Here is a 23,326-nt window from a genome sequence, read left to right as displayed (position 1 = left end):
GATAAAATGAGATTTGTGAAAAAGGACACTAGGCCACCTGTACATCCTAACCCTTACCAAAAAGTAGTAAACTTCAAGTTTATTTTACAAAGTATACTAAAGTATAGAAAGTATATGTCCCCAAGCATACTTTTCTCCAAGTACACGGATACAAGTACACCAGTAGTTTACTATCAAGTATACTTCTTCGCACTAAATTGGAACACTTTAAATCCATAAAAGTATACTTAGAAGAACACTAAAGTAAACTTCAAGCTATTTTAGTCTACTTGCAATAAACTTAAAGTAAACTTTGTTTACTTGCGATAAACTGTTTTGTATACTTTTAGTTTACCTGTAATAAACTTTAAGTAAACTTTTAGTTCACTTGTAATATACGCTGAGTAAACTTTTAGTTCACTTGTAATATACGCTGAGTAAACTTTTAGTTCACTTGTAATATACGCTGAGTAAACTTTTAGTTCACTTGTAATATACGCTGAGTAAACTTTTAGTTCACTTGTAATATACGCTGAGTAAACTTTTAGTTCACTTGTAATATACGCTGAGTAAACTTTTAGTTCACTTGTTAGATACTTTTAGTAAATGTTTAGTTCACTTGTAATATATTTTAAGTAAACTTTTAGTTCACTTGTAATATACTTTATGTAAACTTTTATATCACTTGTGATATACTTTGAGTCAACTTTTAGTTCATTAGTAATAAACTTTAAGTAAACTCTGATTACTTTTAATAAACTTTAAGAAAACTTTTACTTCACTTGTAATATACTTTAAGTAAACTTTTAGTTTACTTGAAAATAAACTTGGGTATCCTTTTAGTTTACTTGCAATGACCTTTAAGTTTACTTATAGTTTTATGAAAGTACACTTTAATGTATACTAAATGCAATCTTCAAGGTATACGAATAATTTACTACCAGTTAACCTAACGTTTACAAAAACTACTGAATATATACTGAATGTAACGTTTGAGGTTTCTCAGTAGTACTACAAATAAACTTCTATTTATATTTATTCTTCACATTTTAATGCTGTAACAGAATGAAATTACTGTTTTCCACCAAAAGTTACACCCCCCCCCCCCCAGGGACACAGAACTAGTCTGCATGATAATTCACCACTAGAGTGCAGCATCTCAATTTAAAGTCAAAAAGGGGGTGTGGCACCGTTCACCTCCCACAAGGAGGCGCTGATTCATCTCTCTTCCACTAAAGGCTGACGTCACCTCAAGCTATATTGGAGTTTCTAGCACAAAGAACGGATTTTTCCTGCTGTCATCTTCAATGTAAATACATGTTTATATGTTTTTCTGAGTGTTTCATGACACTGTATTAATCTTGTGTACGGAGATAAAGAATGTCTCCACCGGAAGCTGATCTTCCCCAGTCACCGAGTGATCGCCGGAACTGGTCATTTCCGTAGCTTGACTAGAATCAATTGCGACAGTCAATATAAGCTTTTAAAATGGAATGCGGGTTTGGAGGAAGGTTAGGACCCAAGATGCAGAACCAGAGACACGAGGCAGGAGATGGAAAACACGTAAAATCCTTTGTTAAGGAGTAAATCCTAAGGAGGCAGGGAGCCAAAAACCAGAGTCCAAAATTCCTACTAACAAAACCTAGAGAATACCAACAACACAAGAGACCAAGAGAGATACTAAAACCTAGAGAGGGGGATGAGACGAGGCTGACACAAACAATGAACCAACACTACACTGAGACGCAGACTGGGTTAAATACACTGGGGCAGGATGAGTGGGAGATGAGCTGCAGGTGCGTGGGGAAAGAAACCTAGTGAAATCAATTAACTAATCAGGGAGAGGAAAGTGAGTTGAGGAGGGGAAAATAGCATGGCCTAAGAATAAAAACAAAACCTAAAGACAAGAATAGCAAGATAAATAACTAATGATCTAAGGAGGAAGGAGAACTAAAAAACCGGTGGGGAAAGAAACACACTAAAAGAGACTAATTAAATGAAAAGCTGAACCTATAGAAAAACTACAGAGGGGTGACTAAGGGAGACCAACGGGAGCACAGGACCTGGGAGGGATACCTGGGGGGAGAACCTGGAGGGGCTGCAGACAAGGGCACACATGAGGAACACAAGGAGACACATAAGGGGATCCTAGAGGGGGATGGAGAACAGAAGGAGACACATGAGAGAGACGCAGACGCAGACCATGACAATAGCGTCCGTGCAACACAAACTGCACAACACTAAATAGTCCGAAATATTAAAACGAACGCTCACGAACGTTCGCTTATTCGGGCTGGCCAGTTCTACGATAGAATTGGACCACACGCCTGTTCAGCTGACAGGCTCCACTAGCTTAGCACGCTCAGCTGCTAAAGTTTAGCTCTCGATTTCAGCAAAAACGGAGTAGCTACCCGCAGCTGAAAATCGATCGACACAGCGCTCCTGTGTCTTAAAATCCGCTACCCTCAAAGGGATAAAACTTCGCTCTGATCGAGTTGATTTAGCAGTGTTTATAACACTTTCGGTATGAGAAACTGACTTTCGTTAGCCATTTGTGCTAACCGCCAGTTGGAAGCACAGCGCATGCACACACATGCCGCCATCTTGCCTGGACCGCCACGCAATCTTGACTGCCATCTTTCTACGGTCTCCTGAGTGACATCTCTGAGTCATTACTGAACTGTTCTGCCCTGACTGTTCATTCAAAACACTACAACTTTCTCCTGTAACAAAGCTCATTTACATTCAACCAGTAAGCAAGGGTTTCCTTTTCAGCTCCCATTAATTTACAACAAATTAAAGGACCTGTTACATCTATACAATGGCTTCAGAGCAAATTAATCATTTGACTTCTCTCTACAGATGAAAAATGAATTTCAACTGCAGATTTCACGAACGCAGACCCAACTAAATATGCAACTTTCTGAAATGAGAAATATGCAATTTACTGAAAAGAAAGACATGCAGAGGCAGCTTTCCAATCTGCAACAGGAAGTCACAAAAGTCCAAGCTATTGGAGATGCCTCCCACAAGGGAGGGGCTCTAACCCTGTGCTCTGCTGATTTGCCTTCAGATAAGATGGAAACGCTGCAACCAGATGTACTGACTGGCTCTGAACTACAGGAAACACACAACATGTCCCATATCGCTCCATCCACAATGATAAGTGAAACCTCCATGGACTGGCCAGGCGCCCCCTGGTGTCGAGCCTGACGAACTACTGTTGGGACCTCTCCTGCCACAGGGGAGGGGTGGTAAGCCCACAGTGTCTGTCATATTGCAACAGGGGCATCCCTGCAATGCACTTTTAGACACTGTTTCAGATTTTACAATCATGAGCAAGTCTCTTTTTGACCGCGTCTGCCTGGATGTAGGGGGAGGCGTACACCCTCCAGAACTGATTCCCTGTGCATTAACTATTCGTGTTTTCTCTGATTCTACAGTGCTCTTGTCTTCTAAGACTCTGCTCCAATTCACGATCGGTCCTATGAGCTTGACACACCCCGTGTACATCTCCGAAAGTGGAACCATGCCACTCACCCTTGGCATGGACTTTCTGAGGCGCATTGATGCTGTCATTGATGTGGGAGGAGGGGAACTCTGGTCAGGGGTTGAAGAACCTGTGCCCATCGTTCTGCCTCCTGACCTCCACTGTTTCACGGTTGGTAACTCTGAGCAGGCGGGAACAACATGTTCACCACCTAACCCAGAACCTTTGCCACCACAGATTCAGCTTTCACCAGAGTCACATTCTGATGTTTTCTCTCAGATTAAACAGGTCGTGGACCAAGCAGATGCTCCTGTATTCGAGCGAGACAAACAACTTGTGTTAAAATATTCTGATTGCAATAATCTTTCTCTTTCCACCATGTGGACAGGTAAACACCTTTCCAGCTACATTGGTGGCCAGAAACTCGGCTTTGAAGCTCGACTTCTGCCAGAGAACTTCCTTGACGGTCATCTCAACAACTTTACAGACCCTCTTGCCACACAAGGTAAAGATGTGGGCACCTCATGGTCCCTCAAACCCTTGTGGCCCCCTGATGATGTGTCCATCTTTCAACCAACTGATGGGTTTGTGTCTGTTCAACTAGGCTTTTCTATAAATAACCTTGTCAGTCTTCAGTTCCAGGACCCTGCTATAAGCAAGATGATAATGCACCTTTCTGAGCCAAAAGCTCATCTGCATAAACTACCATTGTGTATTAGATGTTTGTGTTTAGTAGTCCATGTGAGTGTGGTCAGCTGCAAACAATGTCCAATTTTTTAAATGTCCAAGGACTTCTTTGCAGAAGCCTGCTTATAGCTTTCGTTGTTGCACTTTTTCCGGATTATTCTTCTGACGTCTTGCACACTTGTGCCAGGGAACTTTGACAGAGCATGGCCTGTTGAAGACATAACAAAGAAAACATTAATATCCACTCAAAGCTACAAAAAAAGTAATGTAAATATCTAAGTGCCTCTCATTGTGCCACAATGTATAAATTATTTCAGTGATTCAACTCAAGTCATTCAAGAGGAAAATGGAGGAGCAGCTGCAGCAGCAGCAGCAGCAGCAGCAGAATATCAGTGGGGTGTGGAGAACCCTGAAAACCATATCTGGCTTCAAAATGCCCCACTCACAGGCAGAAGAGGACGTGAATTGGGTGAACGACCAAAACCTGCATTTCAATAGGTTTGATCAAGCACCCACTCCCCCCACACTAGCCACACTGAAAAAGTCAAAATCGTTAGACATTTTGACCGACTTGCCAAAATAAAACTGACTTTTTCAAAACCAAACACTTCAGACTGTCTGTTGACAATTTTATCAGAGTATGTATGTATCAGATGTATTCTGATGTTTTATAATAATTCATAATAATGATAATGATCTGGTGGTTTCCTGCCACCACTACAGTCATGTCTCTGGTGAATGATAATTACATTTTGTGTTTATGTATTTCAGACTTTTTAACATGGACAAATGTGTCCCTCACTGTCCTACACCTCTTCATGCAGACTCCACCTCTAAACTCATGTTTCCCCTACTTCTATGAATCAAACGATTGCTCCGTACCGTTGTAAACATTTATATTTTTGGACTTTTTCCGAGAGACATTCTTCAACCTGATACATACAAATTCAGAAGGTGTGAAAATGGTGACAACTAAAGTTTACACCACCACCACCCCTATTCTAGTGCAATACAAGCATTACCAAGTCAGCAGAGTCCACTTGAGGAGATGCGGGAGCAGAAAGTTGCAGTTCTGATCGCTCTGGTGTTAACAGGTGTTTGCACGAGTGTTGATCCGGCTGATGCACTGCTTGAGGTCGATGACAATAGCTCAGTTATGTCTCGCAAGTTCTGCACGACTGCTGGAAGCTCTATTGAGAATGAAGATATAAATAATTATTTTAAAACATTAAAACCCTATGTCTGCTATTTAAGCGAACTCTCAAGCCATACAAAAAACAGTCATTTTTTGTGCAACTTTAAGATAAATAATATCCTAATCTAGTTCTCTTGTCTCTACATGAAAAGACTGATCATATAAACATACCTTTCATTGCTTCTATTAGGTGTTTAAAGTTGTCTTCTTTCAGCCTTTTATTCTCAGCTATTAACTGCTTTATTTGCTTTTGTGCCTTGCTCCAGTTCCTGGATGGCAGCTCGTCATCTGATGACTCCTCATATTCGGTTGGGGACTGCAAGACACAGAAATCAACACCAAAACACACACAACATGTTAGTGTCATGTGTTTCAGACACAAATAGCATGTTTACAACTACAGCTTGTAAATATTCAAATATGATAAATTACCTCTAAATCTTTTTGTCTTGCCATCAGATCCTTCTTCAAGTCTTCATCATTTTTGAAGGACAGGATGCCTTTTTAAATTTTTGCTGCAAAATTTTAAGAGTGTCACGTTGCGAGTCTGGAGGAGGTTTGGACCCAAAATGCAGACACCCAGAACGACATGAGGCAGGAGTGGATGTAAATGAAAACAGTCCTTTATTAGGAAGGAGAACAAAAAATTCCAAAAGGGCAGGAAGCCAAAAACCTATGTCCTGAAACCCTGGCGAATGAAGCTCACTTAAGAGCACAAAACCTAGAGACCTAGTGACGAAGAACAAAACAACGCTGACACAAAACAATGGACCGACAAAAGATTGAGACACAGACAGGGTTTTATACACTGGGGAGGATGAGAGGGAGATGAACTGCAGGTGTGTAGGGAGAGAGAGACCAGGTGAACTCAATTACTAATCAGGGAGAAAACTAACATGACCTAAGAATAAAACCTAAAGACAAGAAGAGCAGGAACATAACTAATAATCTAATGGGGGGGGGGGGGGGGGACCTCAAACACCGATGGGAAAAACACACTAGAGAGACTAATAACATGAACAGCTGTAGCCAAAGGAAAATGACCTAAGAGAAAAACCTAAAGACCTGAAGGGCAGCAAACATAACTAATATTCTAAGGGGAGAGCTGAAACTAAAGGAAAAACACTACAGAAAGAAAAACTACAGGGGCGTGACTAAAGGGGGCCACGGGAGCACAGGACCTGGGAGGGGGATACCTGAGGAGGGAAACCTAGAGGGCTGAAGATCTGGGGAAAAATGGAGAACACCAGGAGACACATGAGGAAGATGCAGAGAAGGACACATGAGGACGCTAGGAGACACAAAAGGAGAACCTAGAGAGGGATGGAGAAACACAAGGAGACACATGAGAGGAGACGCAGATGCAGACCATGACATAGAGTTTATCTTATATGAGCATTGATGCAAATTATAATACACGTGCTAAAGGGAAATATTTAGTACTAGAATAGTCAGAGTATAGTGACACAATAACTTTTTAAGTTTTTTAAATAAAGGTTTCAAAGCAATTCACAGGAATATATGAATATTATGATAACATAGTTTGTAAGTGTCACTTATATAAGGTATTGTATGCAAGTGTACTCAATTAATTTGAGAGCTGTCCATTTCCACATTTTTTAATAAATTAATTTACCTTTTTTGATTGTTGACTCTCTTCCTCATTGTCCATCCACCTGCTGTTGGGCTTTATCTTCCTCTTTCTTCCCCTGTCTTCCTCTCTTTTCCAGATGTCCTCATCCTTTATGAATGCCTCCCTCTTTTGGCACAGGTCAGTGTAGTTGTCTATGAGAAAAAGACTATTGGTATAATAAACAGACAATGAGTAACTGTGATAAAACATTTCATCCTTTAACCAAACAGAAGCCTTGAGGAGCCAGAAAAATATTTTTTTCTCACTTATAAAATATTGAGCCTACACTTACATATAATAGGTTAAAATTAGGAAAATGTTACAGGGTGTGAGAAATGCAGAGTAAAAGATTTACCACTTTTCTTACACCATCAAACAAGTGAGCATGGTTGACAGAGCTTGGCTGTGAATGCAGTGACGTGCGGCGAGGTTCAGGACTGGGGAGGCACTGGCTGGAGTGGACTGAAGTCAGACTTACAAATTCACAATCCCCAAAGCTTGATAGTATGAGACTAGTGGCGTTCATCTCTGCCTCCAGTCTGACGGCGCAGCACCTCACAATAGATACAGGGCACTGGTGCATGCGCCCAGCCATGTGTGCAGTAGCGGTTTTAGGCACGGGCAGACAGGGCAGTTGCCCGGGGCGGCATTTTTTCATGACACAAAAGGGGCGCACAAGCGCGGAGTAAAAAAAAAAGGAAATCTGCGCTGCACCGAGGTTTTCTATTATCTGTCTTATGACAGTGTCTGGATTGGAAACAGCAAGTTGGCGCCCCCTGCAGTTGCAGGCGCTCCTGCTGACTGAGAACGTTCACGTGCTCCGTGTGTCTAAAGAACAGGAAGGGGAGGGGTGCGGCGGGGGAATTCACCTCTGCGTCTTTCCCAAATGAAATGAGCGTGCAGGGGCTGAATCAACTGTATTAACATGGCTAAAGTCAATCACATCTTAACGTTCTTCCATATTTCATTCATAATATCATAAACACAGGCCTATCATTCTTTCAGGTTTCTCTGAATTGTGTGAAATGGCCGAATAAAAAAAGGAAAAACAAAACGATTTTGTGGTCACCCCCCATCAAGTTCAAATTTATTAGTCCTGACTAAAGGAAACTTACTGAGTCAGGAGCCAAACAGAAGAGATGAACATAAAAAGGCTAAAACCACCAGGTGCCCCCATTCAGGGGAAAAAAAGAAAAAAGAGCAGAAAGATAAAGGTATGTAGCTCTCATGATGCATGTTTTCAATTTTTTGAACCAGTTAACTGGGATTTTAACGGTTAAATGCGGTCAACTAATTGCTAACAGAGCTAATAGGGCTGAAATATTTAAACGAATATTCAAATGGTTTGAAAAAAGTCCTCGAATCGTTTTTTACTGATTCAAACTAGGATTTGTTAAATGCTCACTGCAGCCCGTGGCCTGCCTGAACAACAACAAACACATGTTGATCATGTTCACATAATAATAAATAAAACAATTCTACAAGCAGAAGAAAACTCCCCAGTCACCACTAACTATCCTGTTTATTTATTGCAGATGGCTGCACTGATTATTTTTTACATGATTTGTTCTGTAAAAGTTGGCATTTTTGGTAGTCTACAGTTTTTTATGTCAGTTTAAATTACAATTTCAGAGGCAATTCTAAAATATTATGGATCATGATAAAGATCTATTGGAGATCTACCCCAACTTTTGGACTGCTCTGCCAGTCACTGTGGCTCAAGCTGAGAGGAGCTTTTCAAAACTTGATCAAGTCATACCTGAGGTCAACTATGTTTCAGGGGCGGCTCACTAACCTGGCTCTGATTAGTATCAATCACTCAGTAGGGGAGCAGATTTCATGTGATGACATTATTGATGACTTTGCATCAAGGTTAGGTTTTAATTTTAGTTTGTGTTTTCTATTCTAAGTGCAATGCTGTAGTGATTATCTTTAGTTTGTTACGTGTGAAATATTTTTGCTATTTAGAATATTTATTATCTATTATGTTCATATATTCTTAATATTTAGTTATTGTTTGTTTTTGTATATTTGATTCTATATATTTTGATACAGTATATAATGAATAGTGCTTTACATTCTGACAACTTCATAGTAATTAATGTAAATATGTGCAACTTAGAAAAATGAATGTTCAATAGTCGTTCTAATAAAACATGCCTGTTTGTAGAAAACATGCGTGTGTTCATGCAGGTGGGGTGGTGTGGTGGTGGTGGTGGTGGTGGTGGGGGGGGGGGGGGGTTGGGGGGGGGGGCGCTCAAAGGGGGCCTCGCCCGGGGAGTAATTCGATGTAGAACCGCCACTGCATGTGTGCAGGAGTGAGAGCAAGGCAGCTAGTTCATCGCCTCCTCTTGGGTTTAAGTATTTGATCAGGAAACGGGTAAATTTCAGCAGTTTTGGCCATAAACATGTTGAAATCATACATAAACCAGTCAGTGGACACACTTGATTTCCTACTATAGCATTATTGGTCTAATTAGTCACGATGACTGCCTTCCCTCCTCAGACCACACGTAACTGCATGAATGGAGAGAGTGATGGTTAAAAATGTATATATAACTTATATATGCCGTGTGTTACTCTATCAGTTAGTGTGATCGGCCAAAAATGTTTGGGTAACAGACAAGATACCATTCATAAGCTAGGTGTATATCCTGGCTCACAAAACCCACATAGCCATAACATGTGCAGAAGTCACCACTGGCCTCTAGGATGTGCTGTGATCAAACCTCGAGGGAAAAAGGTGTATTCAGGGATGTGCCTGAAGTCACGTGCATGTGACCATCCCTGACTGTACATACTGCTGCTTCTCATTTGTATTGCTGCTGCTCAACCATCACACTACTGTCTATCCATGCTACTGTTCGACTTGTATCTGTAAGTCTTCACCTGCTTGTTAAGCTAATGTAATGGTCACATTGTCAGTATGCATGCTAAGCCACGCTGCATTTGTTTACCTATTTTATCGCATTGCTTAGCTTTGGCTGTCAGGCCATGCTGCTGCTTCACACTGCCGTGAGCTTCTGCTCACTCAGCTTTGTATGTCGCCGCAGGGCTCCTTCATCCTTGTCAATAAAGCCATTAGACATCGAGGAGTGTATTTCTTCATGAAGGAGCCATGGTGGTCGTCAGATGCTCTGTTCCAGCCTGCTCGTTCGCCACCGACGACGTGTCCGAGGCTCTCGCCGTGGCGCTGCTGGCAAACCATGGCCTGGCCCATCAGAGCCGGACCGAACCCGCTGCACCCGTGGCCTGCCTGGCCCTGCGCTGGATCGACCGAGAGTGGATGTCGGCATGTCCATCGAGGAATGGAACGTTTTTACACGCCGCTGGGACCTGCATGTCAACAAAATGCCAGGCGAGTTCTGCTGAGTACGTTTATGAATTTCAGGGGAAGTTTTGAACAAATTCAAACAAAATTTGTGGCGCAGGTAAAGGCAAGATTACAGACATGCTTGTCCGCTCCACCATCTTGCCAAAACGCAGTTCTTCCCAGCCAATGAAAAGCCTCTTCTACACAGTCCCTAACAGGTGAATCGCGTTAATCCCTACTTTACAAGTATATATATACTGTAAACCAGTACACTGAATTGGCATGAGGTGCATACTGTATCTACAAAACTGCAGGACATGGAAGGTCAGCCTTGTGGAAGTGGGGTAGAGGGGGAAAGGGGAGAACAGGTGAGCATACTGTAATGTAGTTATTCAGCACAAACTTGCCCTATGCTATCATAGTCATACAGGAGACTTACATTAGTACATGACCTTACAGACTTTTAAATATAGACGTACTGTAACTGTCACTGTAACTCAGACTTGATGTAGCATAGTGTGCTGTGGTACAATACAGTAGTACTGTAAAGAAAGGAGCATTGAATGACAGTGCTGTAACAATTACCGTAAGCATGTTTGAGCTTATTTATGTTTGTGTTTTTTTTATATGCACCTTAAAGGATTGCCAGACAACCTAGAAGAGGTGGAAGAGGTCCCATTTTGACTCTGCTGCAAGAGGAAGGAATTTGTAGACTTTAGAGTCTGATGCCACCGTTCTAAAGCCCTTTAGGACTCTGGATGGTAAGGACTTGAGAAAATATGTTGTATTTTTAGCTCCCTTAATATCTGTTTGAAAAGGTTAGACTTAAAGTTAGTACCTTGGTAGAAGAAGAAGAAGAAGTAGAAGAAGAAGAAGAAGTAGAAGAAGAAGTAGAAGAAGAAGAAGAAGAAGTAGAAGAAGAAGAAGAAAATATCATTTCTATAGCACCTCTCAAGATAAAAATCACGAGGCGCTTGGTCAGTCTGAACTAGCCTAAAAAGGCTAAAGGTGGAAAAGAAATTTGTCAGGGCTTTTGTCACAGAGCTAGAGGTAATCCTACAAAGTGGAATAGCCTCAGGATAACGTGTCGATACGCACATCAAAGTAAATAAAAACTGGTTACCGGTCATGACAGTATCCCCCCCCCCCCCCAAGGGGCGGATACCAGACACCAAAACACGAACAAACAATAGCAAGCAAAAGACAAGACAAAGCAGGACACGAGAAACCAGAGGGAGGGAGAGGAGGGACCAAACAAAAGCAACGCAAAAGTGCGGGCGAGGAGGGAACAGGAGACCCAGGGAGGCGGGCGACAGGGAACCAGGGAAACAGGAGACTCTGGGGGGCCAGCGACGGGGAGACAGGAGCCGGGCACAGGGAACTCTGGCGGGCCGGCGATGGTGGGGACAGGAGCCGGGAACAGGGAAGTCTAGGGCTTGGGAATGCTGGAGGAAGAGGACGAGGAAGGGACCTAGGAGGAGGACGAGGAAAGGACTCAAGTAATGGGGACACATGGGACATTGGGGACTAAGGTAACGGAGACACATGGGACACTGGGGACTCAGGAGACTGGGACACATGGGACTCTGGGGACTCAGGAGACTGGGATACATGGGACTCTGGGGACTCAGGAGACTGGGACACATGGGACTCTAGGAACTCAGGAGACTGGGATACATGGGACTCTAGGGACTCAGGGGACTGGGATACATGGGACTCTGGGGACTCAGGGGACTGGGATACATGGGACTCTTGGTACACATGGGACTCTGGGGACTCAGGAGACTGGGACACATGGGACTCTGCGGACTCAGGAGACTGGGACACATGGGACTCTGGGGACTCAGGAGACTGGAACACATGGGGCTCTAGAGACAGGAACACATGGGGCTCTGGAGACAGGGACACATGGGGCTCTGGAGAATAAAGGGACACCCGGGGCTCTGGAGAATAAAGGGACACCCGGGGCTCTGGAGAGTGTGGGGACGTAGACTCTTGTGGGGACGTAGACTCTTGAGGGGACACTGGGGACACTGAAGACAGGGACACTGGAGACAGGGACACATGGGGCTCTGGAGACAGGGACACGGGAAACAGGAACACATGGGACTCTGGAGACAGGGATACAGGAGACAGGGACACTGGAGACTCTGGAGACAGGAACACATGGGACTCTGGAGACAGGGACGTAGACACTGGAGACAGGGACGTAGACTCTGGTGGAGTCGAAGACTCTGCCGGTGGCGGCTTGGGAGATGAAGACTCTGCCGGTGGTGGCTCGGGAGACGAAGACTGCAGGTGGCGGCTCGGGAGACGAAGACACTGCAGGTGAACACTCTGCGGACTGGAACATAGACTCTGAAGGAGTCGACCCTTGGACTGGAGGCGTCGACTTCTGGCCTGGAGGTACCGGACTGGGCGGAGGCTCTTGGACAGGCTGGGCCGGGAGCGGAGCCTCTTGGACCGGCTGGAGCGGAGCCTCTTGGATGGGCTGGACCGGAGCCTCTTGGATGGGCTGGAGCGGAGCCTCTTGGATGGGCTGGAGCGGAGCCTCTTGGACGGGCTGGACCGTAGACTCTTGGACGGGCTGGACCGTAGACTCTTGGACGGGCTGGACCGGAGTGGGTGGAGCGATTACTGGATTCACTGCTGGAACAGGGTGCGGAGATGGCAGATGGAGCTCAGACGTGGGTCGCAGAGCAGGGGCCTCTTGGTTAGGCGGCACAACTCTGGCTTCAGATGGTTTTATGAGTTCTGGCTTGGGCTGCAGAGCAGGGGCCTCTTGGTCAGGCGGCACAACTCTGGCTGTAGATGACTGTGGGTGATGGCGGTGATGCGACAAGCATGGCTCCTCGGAGGTGTGGGGGTGACGCCGGCAGGAACTGAGGATGAGGAGGAAGTGGTACAGCCCACCGGAGACGACATGGTGGCGCTGTCAGGACCAGGTGAGGGTGTGGCGGTTTGGCCCATCAGAGGTGCAGAGACGGCACCAACATGCACAGGGGAGAAGGAGATGAAGCCGGTTCTGACTGTCTGAAACGACTCTGGACGGGACAGGAGTGTAGGAGCAGAAGGAGGAGGATCACAGCCAAAGGTGTGGAGTAGTAATGTGGACAAGTTCCAGAACGACACAGCCTTGAGAGATTCGACGTCGAACTGGTCTGCGACCCACCGCATGGCTTTATGTCCCAAACAAAGCACCATAAACAAAACTTTGTTAAACTCCAAGGATTCCAGGTCCAAACAACGGGCACAGTCTCGAATGAAGTCCCAACAGGTGTCCGGGTCACCATAGTAATAGTACATCTGCGTTGGTGTACCTGGAGGTTATGCTGGGTTGGTCGGTCCATTCTGTCACGATGCGAGCAAGGAGATGGTTAGGACCCAAAATGCAGATACCCAGGATGACACGAGGCAGGAGTGAAGATTTAAAAAAAATCCTTTATTTAGGATGAACCAAAAATAAAATAAATCCAAAAGGCTGGAAGCCAAAATCCAAAAATGTCCAAACACTGAACTAGAGATCCAAGAAAAAACACTAGAGACACGAGAAGTGCCAATAAACTAGAGATCCAAAAATGAGAAGACTGACAGAATACCACAATGGACCGACACAACATTGTAACAAGGACAGGGTTTTATACACTGGGGCTGGAGTGATAGGAGACGAGGAGCAGGTGTGAGGAGAACTGGCACAGGTGAAAACAATAATTGAGAGGAAGAGAAAAAAGGAGCAGGGGAGGACACCAGACCTGACTGGGGAAGGACACAGACACACACACACACACACACACACACACACACACACACACACACACACACACACACACACAACTGAAATAAAAGACCTATAGAAACTAAGGTGGGGAGACTAAGAGACATGAAGAAAACCAGGAGGGAGCTGGGGACAAAAAGGGCTGGAGCTACAAGGACTCAGAACGTGAAGGGAGACCTGGAGGGGCTAGGGATGACTGAAGGAACACAGGACCTGGGAGGAATGATCTGGAGGGCTGCAAACAGGAGGCACATGAAGAGCACAAAGAGACACATAAATGAGACGCAGACAAATGACACATGAGGGCGCTAGGAGACACAAAAGGAGAACCTAGAGAGGGATGGAGAACACAAGGACACACATGAGGGGAGACGCAGGCGCATACCATGACACCCTTCTGATATTCTGCACTCTGTATTCTGCACTTCAGGCTGTGTGTGTGTGCGCTCATGTGTGTGCATGCGTGTGTGTGTGGGGTGGGGGGGTGGGGGTGGGGGGTCTTGTTCTGTGTGAAAACGAAGCAGTACAAGTGATAATGCTGCTGGATTTCATAATTTTATCCTTCTCAGCAGCAGCACTGCAGGTGCTCTCCATGTCCAAAATGTGCGTAAGAAAGGTCCTTAGTCATCTTAAAGTTGCACACATTTTTCCGCTAAGTTTTCTTTCATAAATCCCAAAGTTTGCGTGGAAAGTTGCTTACGCAGTTGCAGCATAATGGTTGTTGGCTCTTTTATGAAAGAGGAACCATTCTACATAATAATTTGGAATATTAATTTTAGCAAATTAATAACCAAATGTTATAGAGATAAGAAGACTCAAAGGTTGTTTTCATCGATAAACTGACGATCATATCCGTTTGTCTGTGTTTCAGTTCAATGAAAAGACAAGTTTAAATTTTAAGAGTTTTAATTCTCCAATTTAAACTAACGATTTGAAATGACAATCATAGGAAAAACAATCAACATTGGCAACCTTGTTGGACAATCTTTAACAGGTGATATTTTAAGCTTGCTCAAACAGACCTTGTGTTGGATGTGCTAAGCTTGAGGATGATGTAATTATGAATGCGTGCATGCAGGTGTCTGAGATTGCTTCAGGGAGAGGAGGAAGGTGAATCTGAGTGAAAAATGATGTTTTGCAATTAAACTTTAGTTCTTATTAGAAAAACAGCATCAGAACGCTATCTATCGTGTTCTGCCTCACCGCATTTAGGACCCTCTTTTAGATCCGGACCGAAGGAGGATGTTTTTCCAGATGCCACCTTGGCTGACAGAGAAGATGAAGGTGTGCGACGGTCCAGTCCAGAGTTGACCTCGGTACACGTTGCTGAAGCATTTGGCACATGCGCTTTCTCAAGTTTAAATTAACTCAGAAATCAAAAGACTCTGGGACAAGTCTGCGTTAGCTGGTTGCATTTCAGCTATTCTGCCTGGCTTGACAGAAATAGCGTGGGGGGGAACAGGAGCCTGCAGGCTCCCTTCCCCGTGGCGTTCGTTCCGCACTTCCGCTCTCTTCCTCGTTCTGTTCTGAACTGACTAACTTACCAAAACCACTTCTCTTCCCAAAGCAAACTTGTTGTGCGTCAGAGCAAATGTGTTTTGAGTTACTGTGGATACGGACCTGTATGAGCAGGTGTGAAGGTCATCGCTAAACATCTTCAAAAACATTATTTAATTAAGTATACTGATTCATTATAGTTCATTATGATTACCCAAAGCATAATAATCATTCATTTGATTAAAATACATTTATAATGAGCAAAGTGATCAAATGATTATTTAACATTAAACAAAGAAAGTTTAAGACTCTGTTTTATTATGACTAGACTGTGTGTTGAAGTCCTTCCTCTGGAGATGCAGGTGTTCGGTTGTTGTGGAATTCTTCAGACTTGCTGGCGGCAAAGGTCTTAATCTGTGGGTGAAGGTGCTGCGTGACCCAGCTTTGACCCAGCCGGGCAAATACGACCTTTGGCACAGAAACCCCATACTTCCTCACGTTACACAGTTTTCCGACGCCGTTTTGTGCGTAAGCAAGCTTGATAAATGAGGCCCCTGATCTCTGCACTCTCTTCACAAACTGAATAATCACTTGCCGTGTCTGTTGTGCATCTCTTTTCCCGATGTGATGTACCGTGTCTACTATGTCTTGGAAATCTCACGGAACCCGAGGTGCGATTTTGCACAAAATGGAGACAACCGTACCTTTGATGTCTTCGTTTTCTTTTTCTTTGACCCCCTTTAATTGCAAATTCCACCACCATCTGTATCTCTCTTGTTCTTTGCTTTTTTCTTTGGTGGTCAGTAATTCTTCTTGAAGTTTCGCCAGTTGATTTTCAAGCAATTTTGTTTTCTTTTAATTTTCAGAGACTTCTTTTAGCTCCGTAAACATCAAGCACTGTTCCTCCATCTTGGCAGCTAATCCTTCCATTTTTTTTCCTTGTATATTCTATGTATATCCTGCCAGACAAATTAGTCACTGCCTCCAGGATTTTCATAATTGTAGAGTCTTCTTCAGATTGTTTCTCCTCTTTTGGCTTGTTCTTCTTCTTAGTTTGTTGCTAAAGCTTACTAGGATTTGTTTGTTCCCACTCACGGACTTTTCACTCACCATTTCCTCACAATGATCGTGATCCAGCAAACTCATAGAGGGAGAGGTAACCTTCACCAATCGAATAATGAAGTTTTAGCAAGCTGAATGAGACTTTTTAACCTATTATCTTTGCATCTTTGAGGGAAGCAGTAAGAGCTCCTGAAGAAACGTGCTGCTTAGAACGCCATCTTTTCTCTTCTGCATCAGCCGAGGTACTCCAATCCAATCCAATCCAGTTTATTTATAAAGCACTTTACAAGACCCAGCACAGGAACAAAGTGCTGTACAGAAAGTACATTAAAACAATTGACTAGAAAGAAAACAGCAAAGATAAATAAAACACATGATACATAAAATTAAACTAGCCCTATATTAAAAATAAAAACTTGATAAAACTTGATAAAACCGCATTTGAATCACCTAAAACAGCTAAAATAAAATAAAAAATAGAAACCAACATCTCACAAGGTATTAAAAGCCAGGGTAAAGAGGTGTGTTTTCAGGAGTGCCTTAAAAGCAGATAAGGAACTGGCCTGTCTTATCTCTAAAGGAAGTTCGTTCCACAGTTTTGGGGCTGCAACAGCAAAAGCACGATCTCCTCTAAATTTACGCTCAGTCCTGGGTACAATCAGGAGCAGCTGATCAGCAGACCTGAGAGAGCGGGAGGGAGTGTAAGGCTGTATCAGATCAGAGAGATAAGAGGGGGCAAGGCCATGAAGACCTTTAAAAGCAAATAAAAGAATTTTAAAATGAATCCTAAAAGAAATGGGCAGCCAGTGAAGTGAAGCTAAAACAGGGGAAATGTGCTCAAACTTTCGAGTGCCAGTTAAAAGACGAGCTGCGGCATTTTGCACTCTCTGTAGCTGACTAATACATGATGCACTGACCCCAATGTAGAGTGCGTTACAGTAATCCAGCCGAGTGGTTACAAAGGCGTGGATCACTGTCTCAAAGTGCTGCCGTGAAAGAATTGGCTTTATTTTTGCCAGCTGCCTGAGGTGAAAGAAGCCAGATTTTACCACCGCCTTAATCTGATGTTCAAACTTCAGATCACAGTCCACTTTGACCCCCAAGTTGGTGACAGTTGGTTTAACAAACTGGGCCAAGGAATCTACAAACACATTGGGTGTCTCAGTAGGACTACCAAAAATCATCACCTCAGTCTTTTTATCATTGAATTTTAAAAAATTCACAGACATCCAAGCCTTTATGTCGTCAAGACACTGTAGTAATGGCTGTATGAGGTTTCTGCCTTTTTTCTTTAGAGGGACATAGATCTGACAGTCGTCAGCATACAAGTGGAAGGCAATGCCATGCTTTCTCAATATAGAACCGAGAGGAAGAAGATACAAAGAGAAGAGGAGGGGGCCTAGAACTGAGCCCTGCGGGACACCACACAAGAGCGGAGCGGAGGACGACACATAGTCACCGAGACTGACACAAAAAGTTCGCCCCGCCAAATAGGACCTGAACCACTCCAGAGCTGTGCCGCTAATGCCCACCCAGTGCTCTAAACGAGAGAATAAAACAGCATGATCCACAGTATCAAAAGCAGCTGTCAAATCTAAAAGCACAAGAACAACACAGTCCCCAGCATCAGTAGCTAAGTATATGTCATTAAAAACTTTTAAAAGGGCTGATTCAGTGCTGTGAAAGGGTTTAAAACCAGATTGGAAAACCTCTAATACATTTTGCTTTTCCAGGAAGGCCAATATTTGGCTATGAACTACCTTTTCAAGAATTTTAGAAAGAAACGGTAGTTTGGAGATAGGCCTGTAATTCGCAAGATCCTGCGGATCAAGAGCAGGTTTTTTAATCAGGGGTTTGACTACTGCATGTTTAAAATCTTTAGGGACAACGCCTGACCTCAGACTATGGTTTACCAGCTCAAGAACCAGAGGACCAACTGTAGGTATCACCTCTTTTAAAAGTCGAGGAGGAACAGCATCATTTGGAGACCCTGTAGGCTTAAGATGACCAACAGTCTCCTGTAGAGATGACAGAGTCACAGGCTCAAACCTGTCAAAGACAGCAGAGCAGGAAACAACGACTGAGGGTTCATGAGCACAAGGACAGATTTGAGCCCTTGTGGAGGAGACCTTCTCAATAAAGAAGAGTAACAAATTTTCACATGCTTCTAATGAGGGCTCAATAGAGTCAGCATATGGTGCACTAAGAACAGAGTTAATAGTTTTGAATAACACACGCGGGTTGTGGCAGTTAGACAAAATAATGTCCGAAAAGTGTTTTCTTTTGGCCTCTTTCACAGTTCTTTGATATTGACGCCAACAGTCCTTCAGCATCTGAAATGACACCTGTAGTTTGTCCTTTTTCCATTTGCGTTCAGCTCGACGGCAGTCGCGTCTGACAGCTCGGGTCATTTCGTTCAGCCAGGGCTCACATTTGGTTTTAGGCCGCCTGGTTTTTAGTGGAGCCACAGTGTCCAAAGCAGTCCGACAGGTGGAATAAAACCAAGAGCTCAGATCATCAGTCTGGCTGCATAAAAAATCCGGGATCTGACAAATCTGGTTAAAGACTGTTGAAAAGTGCTCAGCAGTGGAGGAGTTAAAAACACGTCTGCACTGAGCAACAGCGCGAGGTTTAACTGAGGCACATACAAGAGGAACTTCAAACAACACAGGACTGTGGTCCTCCCTAAATTTGAAGCATGTAAGTGGTAGTTTAACGCATTTGGTCAGTTCTGGTTGGTGCTCAGTTTTCTATAGGGAGCCTATAAGTCACACCCATCTACTTCCGGACCATGGGTCCCCGGAAGGACGAAAAAATGAATGCAAGTCAATGGGGCTAAAAACGCTATTTTCTAATCCCGCTTGTTTTGTGCCATGGAGTTCACATATGATATTCATGAATTTTAAAGACGCACTTTGGTACCAAGAAAGCGCTTATTTTTGAACTGAGGGAAACGTTATTTTAGGCTTTGTGTGAAAATAAGTCCTGATGGGCCTGGTTGGGGTTGGGAGAGGCAGTGATAAGGCTGAAGGAGAAATGCTAGATCCAACCTTATTGACTTCGTCCCTAAAGAAAGACGGAAAGTTCTCACAGTCTGTAACAGAGTGGATGGAGGCTGTAGGAGTGGCAGGAGAGACGATGCTGCTGATGGTGTTAAACAGCACCTTGGGGTTCCCTTTGCTCTGGGACACCAGGTTGGAGAAATAGAAAACCCTCGCGTCTCTGACTGCAGAGTTAAAGGATGTCAGAAGATCCTTTAGGTGCAGCAGATGGACGTGGAGATGGGTTTTCTTCCACAAATGCTCAATTTTTCTGCATTGGCGCTTCAGGCTGTGAAGGCTGTCATTAAACCAGGGAGTAGGGTTCACTGCAGGAACTGATCTGGTTCTGACAGGACAGATGTTGTCCAGAATGGAGAGGCAGTGCTCGTTAAACTGAGAAGTTAAGGAATCTGGGTCGGTATCAGAAGAACAGGGTGGATCAAAAGCAGCAGAAAAATGGCTAGCTGTGCTCTCATTAAGAAAATGAGAACTAACCATACGGCGAGCAGGAGGTGGGGACGCAGAAACTGACAAGTTAAAGAAAATGCAATGGTGATCCGAAATATAAACGTCCTCAGGACAAACACTGTCAGAATTTAGACTCAGGGTAAAAACAAGGTCTAGAGTGTGCCCCCTGGTGTGTGTGGGGCCAGAAACATGCTGGGTAAAGCCGAAGGTGTACATAAGGCTGGAGAAATTCATGGCAAAGTGATCAGAGGGATCATCAACGTGAATGTTAAAATCACCAACAATCACCAGTCTGGACAGCTTCACAGTGGAGGATAGAAAGTCACTAAACTCCTGAAGGAAATAACTATTTGGACCAGGTGGACGATAGACCACAGCACAGTAGAATGGGTCCTTACACCCGACTTTAATCAGCTGAAGTTCAAAGGAAGCAAAGTGACCAGAGGTTGTAGAGCTACACGTGGAAGATGGTCTCTGAAAACAACAGCTAGGCCTCCACCACGACCAGAACCCCAGGACTGGCTAAGAAAAGAATAACCACTCGGGCAAAGTTCAATCAGACCAGAATAATCAGATGTTTGCTGCCAAACTTCAGTCAGAAACAGAAAATCCAGGCTTTTAGAGAGAATTAGATCATTGAGCAGGAAGGACTTATTGTTAACAGAGCAGGTATTTAATAGAGCCATGCTGAGTGAGGTGGAGGAATCAGAAACTACAGAAACAGCTGGAGTTAGTGAGCGTAAATTAGCAGGGTTAGATCCACGGGGTTTATAAAAAATACTTATGGAGGGAACAGGAGGAGAAACCACTGAGGAATGAGGATAAACCGACCTTAAAAAACTTGGACGGATGAACCACGCTGCAACGCGGCCTGGCGGGAATGCGGAAATGGCGCTCGAGTCACCAAAGAAAAGAAGAGAAGCTAGAAGATCACGCCGATATTCACTAGATAAACCACACTTTAAGAGAAGTCTTATTCTCACCTGGATTCCTGCTCGTTTACCTCTTTTCCTCCGACGTTTTCCCGGGACCGGATAAACATTGCTGGAGGCATGCAGCTTGGGACCGTTGTTTGGCTCCGTGCCAGTGCTCCACTCAGATATACAAACAGGATGGTATGTCCTCGGTGCATCTTGGGCGATCGTGAACGAACGGAAGGACAAAAGAGTCTGGCAATCATAGGAGATGGTAGCAGGGACACTACTGAAGAGGATCGCAGACAGGAGCAAGGTGGAAAAGAGGAGGTTAGTGGAGAAAAGTTTGAAAAAGTGGACGATGACTGCGGCTAAGCCAAGCACAGGCGCCGTCTTGTTACCGACCGGAAGTGGAAGTGACAAAGCTGCTTTCTGGAGTTTTCACCTTTCAGAAATGATGTATGTGTGGCAGTGTGAGCATCCTGTCACAATGTCCCGAATGATCATGCGCCCTGGCTACTTGGCCAAGGGGATGTCCCTTTGGCTGACTGGTTAGAGCGTATGACTCTCACCCGGGAGTCTGGGGATCGAATCCCGCCCGGGCCCTCGTTTATCCACCTTGCCACATTTGGCGTTGTTGGCAGGATCCATGTAGTACTGTCAAGTAGGTCCATGGATGTGAAGTTTGTGGCACCCTGCGCGGGAGCACGAGGACGTGCTTGTGGAAAGAGGGGGGAAGATGTGGCAGTGTGAGCATCCTGTCACAATGTCCCGATTGATCGTGCGCCCTGGCTACTTGGCCAAGGAGATGTCCCTTTGGCTGACTGGTTAGAGCGTATGACTCTCACCCGGGAGTCTGGGGATCGAATCCCGCCCGGGCCCTCATTTCTCCACCTTGCCACATATGATTGGTCAGAAATCCGTAAAAGTGATTGTCTCATCATGTACTGTGATATAATGTAAGCAATACGTCTTTTTTTTTTGCTAATCACACCCCTGCCCCACAGAGCTCCGTGCAACAGGAAACTGAGTGCCGACCAGAACAAACCAATAGCGTTAGACTACCGCTTAGATGCTTCAAATTTAAGGAATACCTCGCCTGATGCAGAGTTAATGAACTTTTCACAGACAAGTAAGTCTCTAAAATAAAAATATATGAGAACAAAACATGACATGAGAATAATACTCGTAAAACAACGTGTTTTAGCTCTGTTTGTCGGCTACAGAAGCACATTTATAAACAGAAACGTGAAGTCGCCATCTAAAACAAAAAACAGAGAAATAGACTTTTTGTGTGATATGCTTGTCAGCCAATAGATGGTGCCATCGGATAAGAGAAATACTCCGGAAATAAGCTTTAAGGCATTTTGTTAGTTTGTTTTGTTTGTTTTATGCACACTATGCTGCATGACTCTGCCCCCTGCTGATGTAACCTGGTAATTGTAAGTTCCTTGGGATGGGTATTTTTGGCTTTTAGAGGAGACTTGTTATGCGAGATCCAACTTTTGCATTGTTTTGTGCTGCCTTGTGGGTTTCGGCTGCCTCTGTTGACATTCTGCACACGACCAGTGTTGCAACAGTTACCTTGAAATAGTAATCTGATTACTGACTACTGATTACTCCTTCCAAAAGTAACTTAGTTACTTTACTGATTCATTCATTTAAAAAGTAACTAAGTTAGATTATGAGGTACTTTATTAGTTACTTTCATCTTGTACCAAAAACACTCTCCACTGCCTCAACATGAAAACTACAACTTGGTCAGTACTTGGACCAAGTCTCTGGAATGAGCTGCCAGCCGATGTAAAACAGGCCAAGTCATTAGAAACCTTTAAAGGAAGACTGAAAACACATCTGTTCTCGCTGGCTTTTGGACGTTGAAGTTGGGGGAAGTAGGCCGGATATGGACTGTGAACTGGCACTCAGGTTTTTGTACTGTATTTTAAAATGGATTTCTTATTGCATTTTTATAGGATTTATTACGGTATTTTACAGGGATTTTTAGTGTATTTTAATGGATTTATTAATGTATTTTAATGGTCATATCTCTGTCCTATTGTGTGGCATTTTATTGATGTACAGTGCTTTGTTTGTCCATTCTGGCCATGTGAAAGCGCTCTATAAATAAAGTTGATTTGATTTGATTTGATTTGGTTTTACCAACACTCACTTTATTGCAAATGCTTTTTAACAGTAATGTCAACAACGTATCTTCTTACATTTTAAGTTGAACTTAAAACCTATTGCCTGACATAATGCATGTTTGTATAAA

General features: G+C 43.9%; 1 long non-coding RNA gene across 1 annotated transcript; it reads right to left on the bottom strand.

The window, feature by feature from the left end:
- Positions 1-5,531: 5,531 nt before the first annotated feature.
- On the bottom strand, positions 5,532-7,103 carry LOC139069820 (uncharacterized). The gene is made up of 3 exons (XR_011520489.1): positions 6,988-7,103; positions 5,784-5,866; positions 5,532-5,667 (listed from the first exon to the last, which is right to left on the bottom strand). It is a non-coding gene; the product is annotated as an uncharacterized lncRNA (long non-coding RNA).
- Positions 7,104-23,326: the final 16,223 nt, after the last annotated feature.

This window comes from Nothobranchius furzeri, chromosome 1 (genome assembly GCF_043380555.1).
Source record: "Nothobranchius furzeri strain GRZ-AD chromosome 1, NfurGRZ-RIMD1, whole genome shotgun sequence".
Taxonomy (NCBI): domain Eukaryota; kingdom Metazoa; phylum Chordata; class Actinopteri; order Cyprinodontiformes; family Nothobranchiidae; genus Nothobranchius; species Nothobranchius furzeri.
The sequence above is the reverse complement of the archived record's forward strand: the minus strand, read 5'-3'. Positions and strand labels throughout refer to the sequence as shown.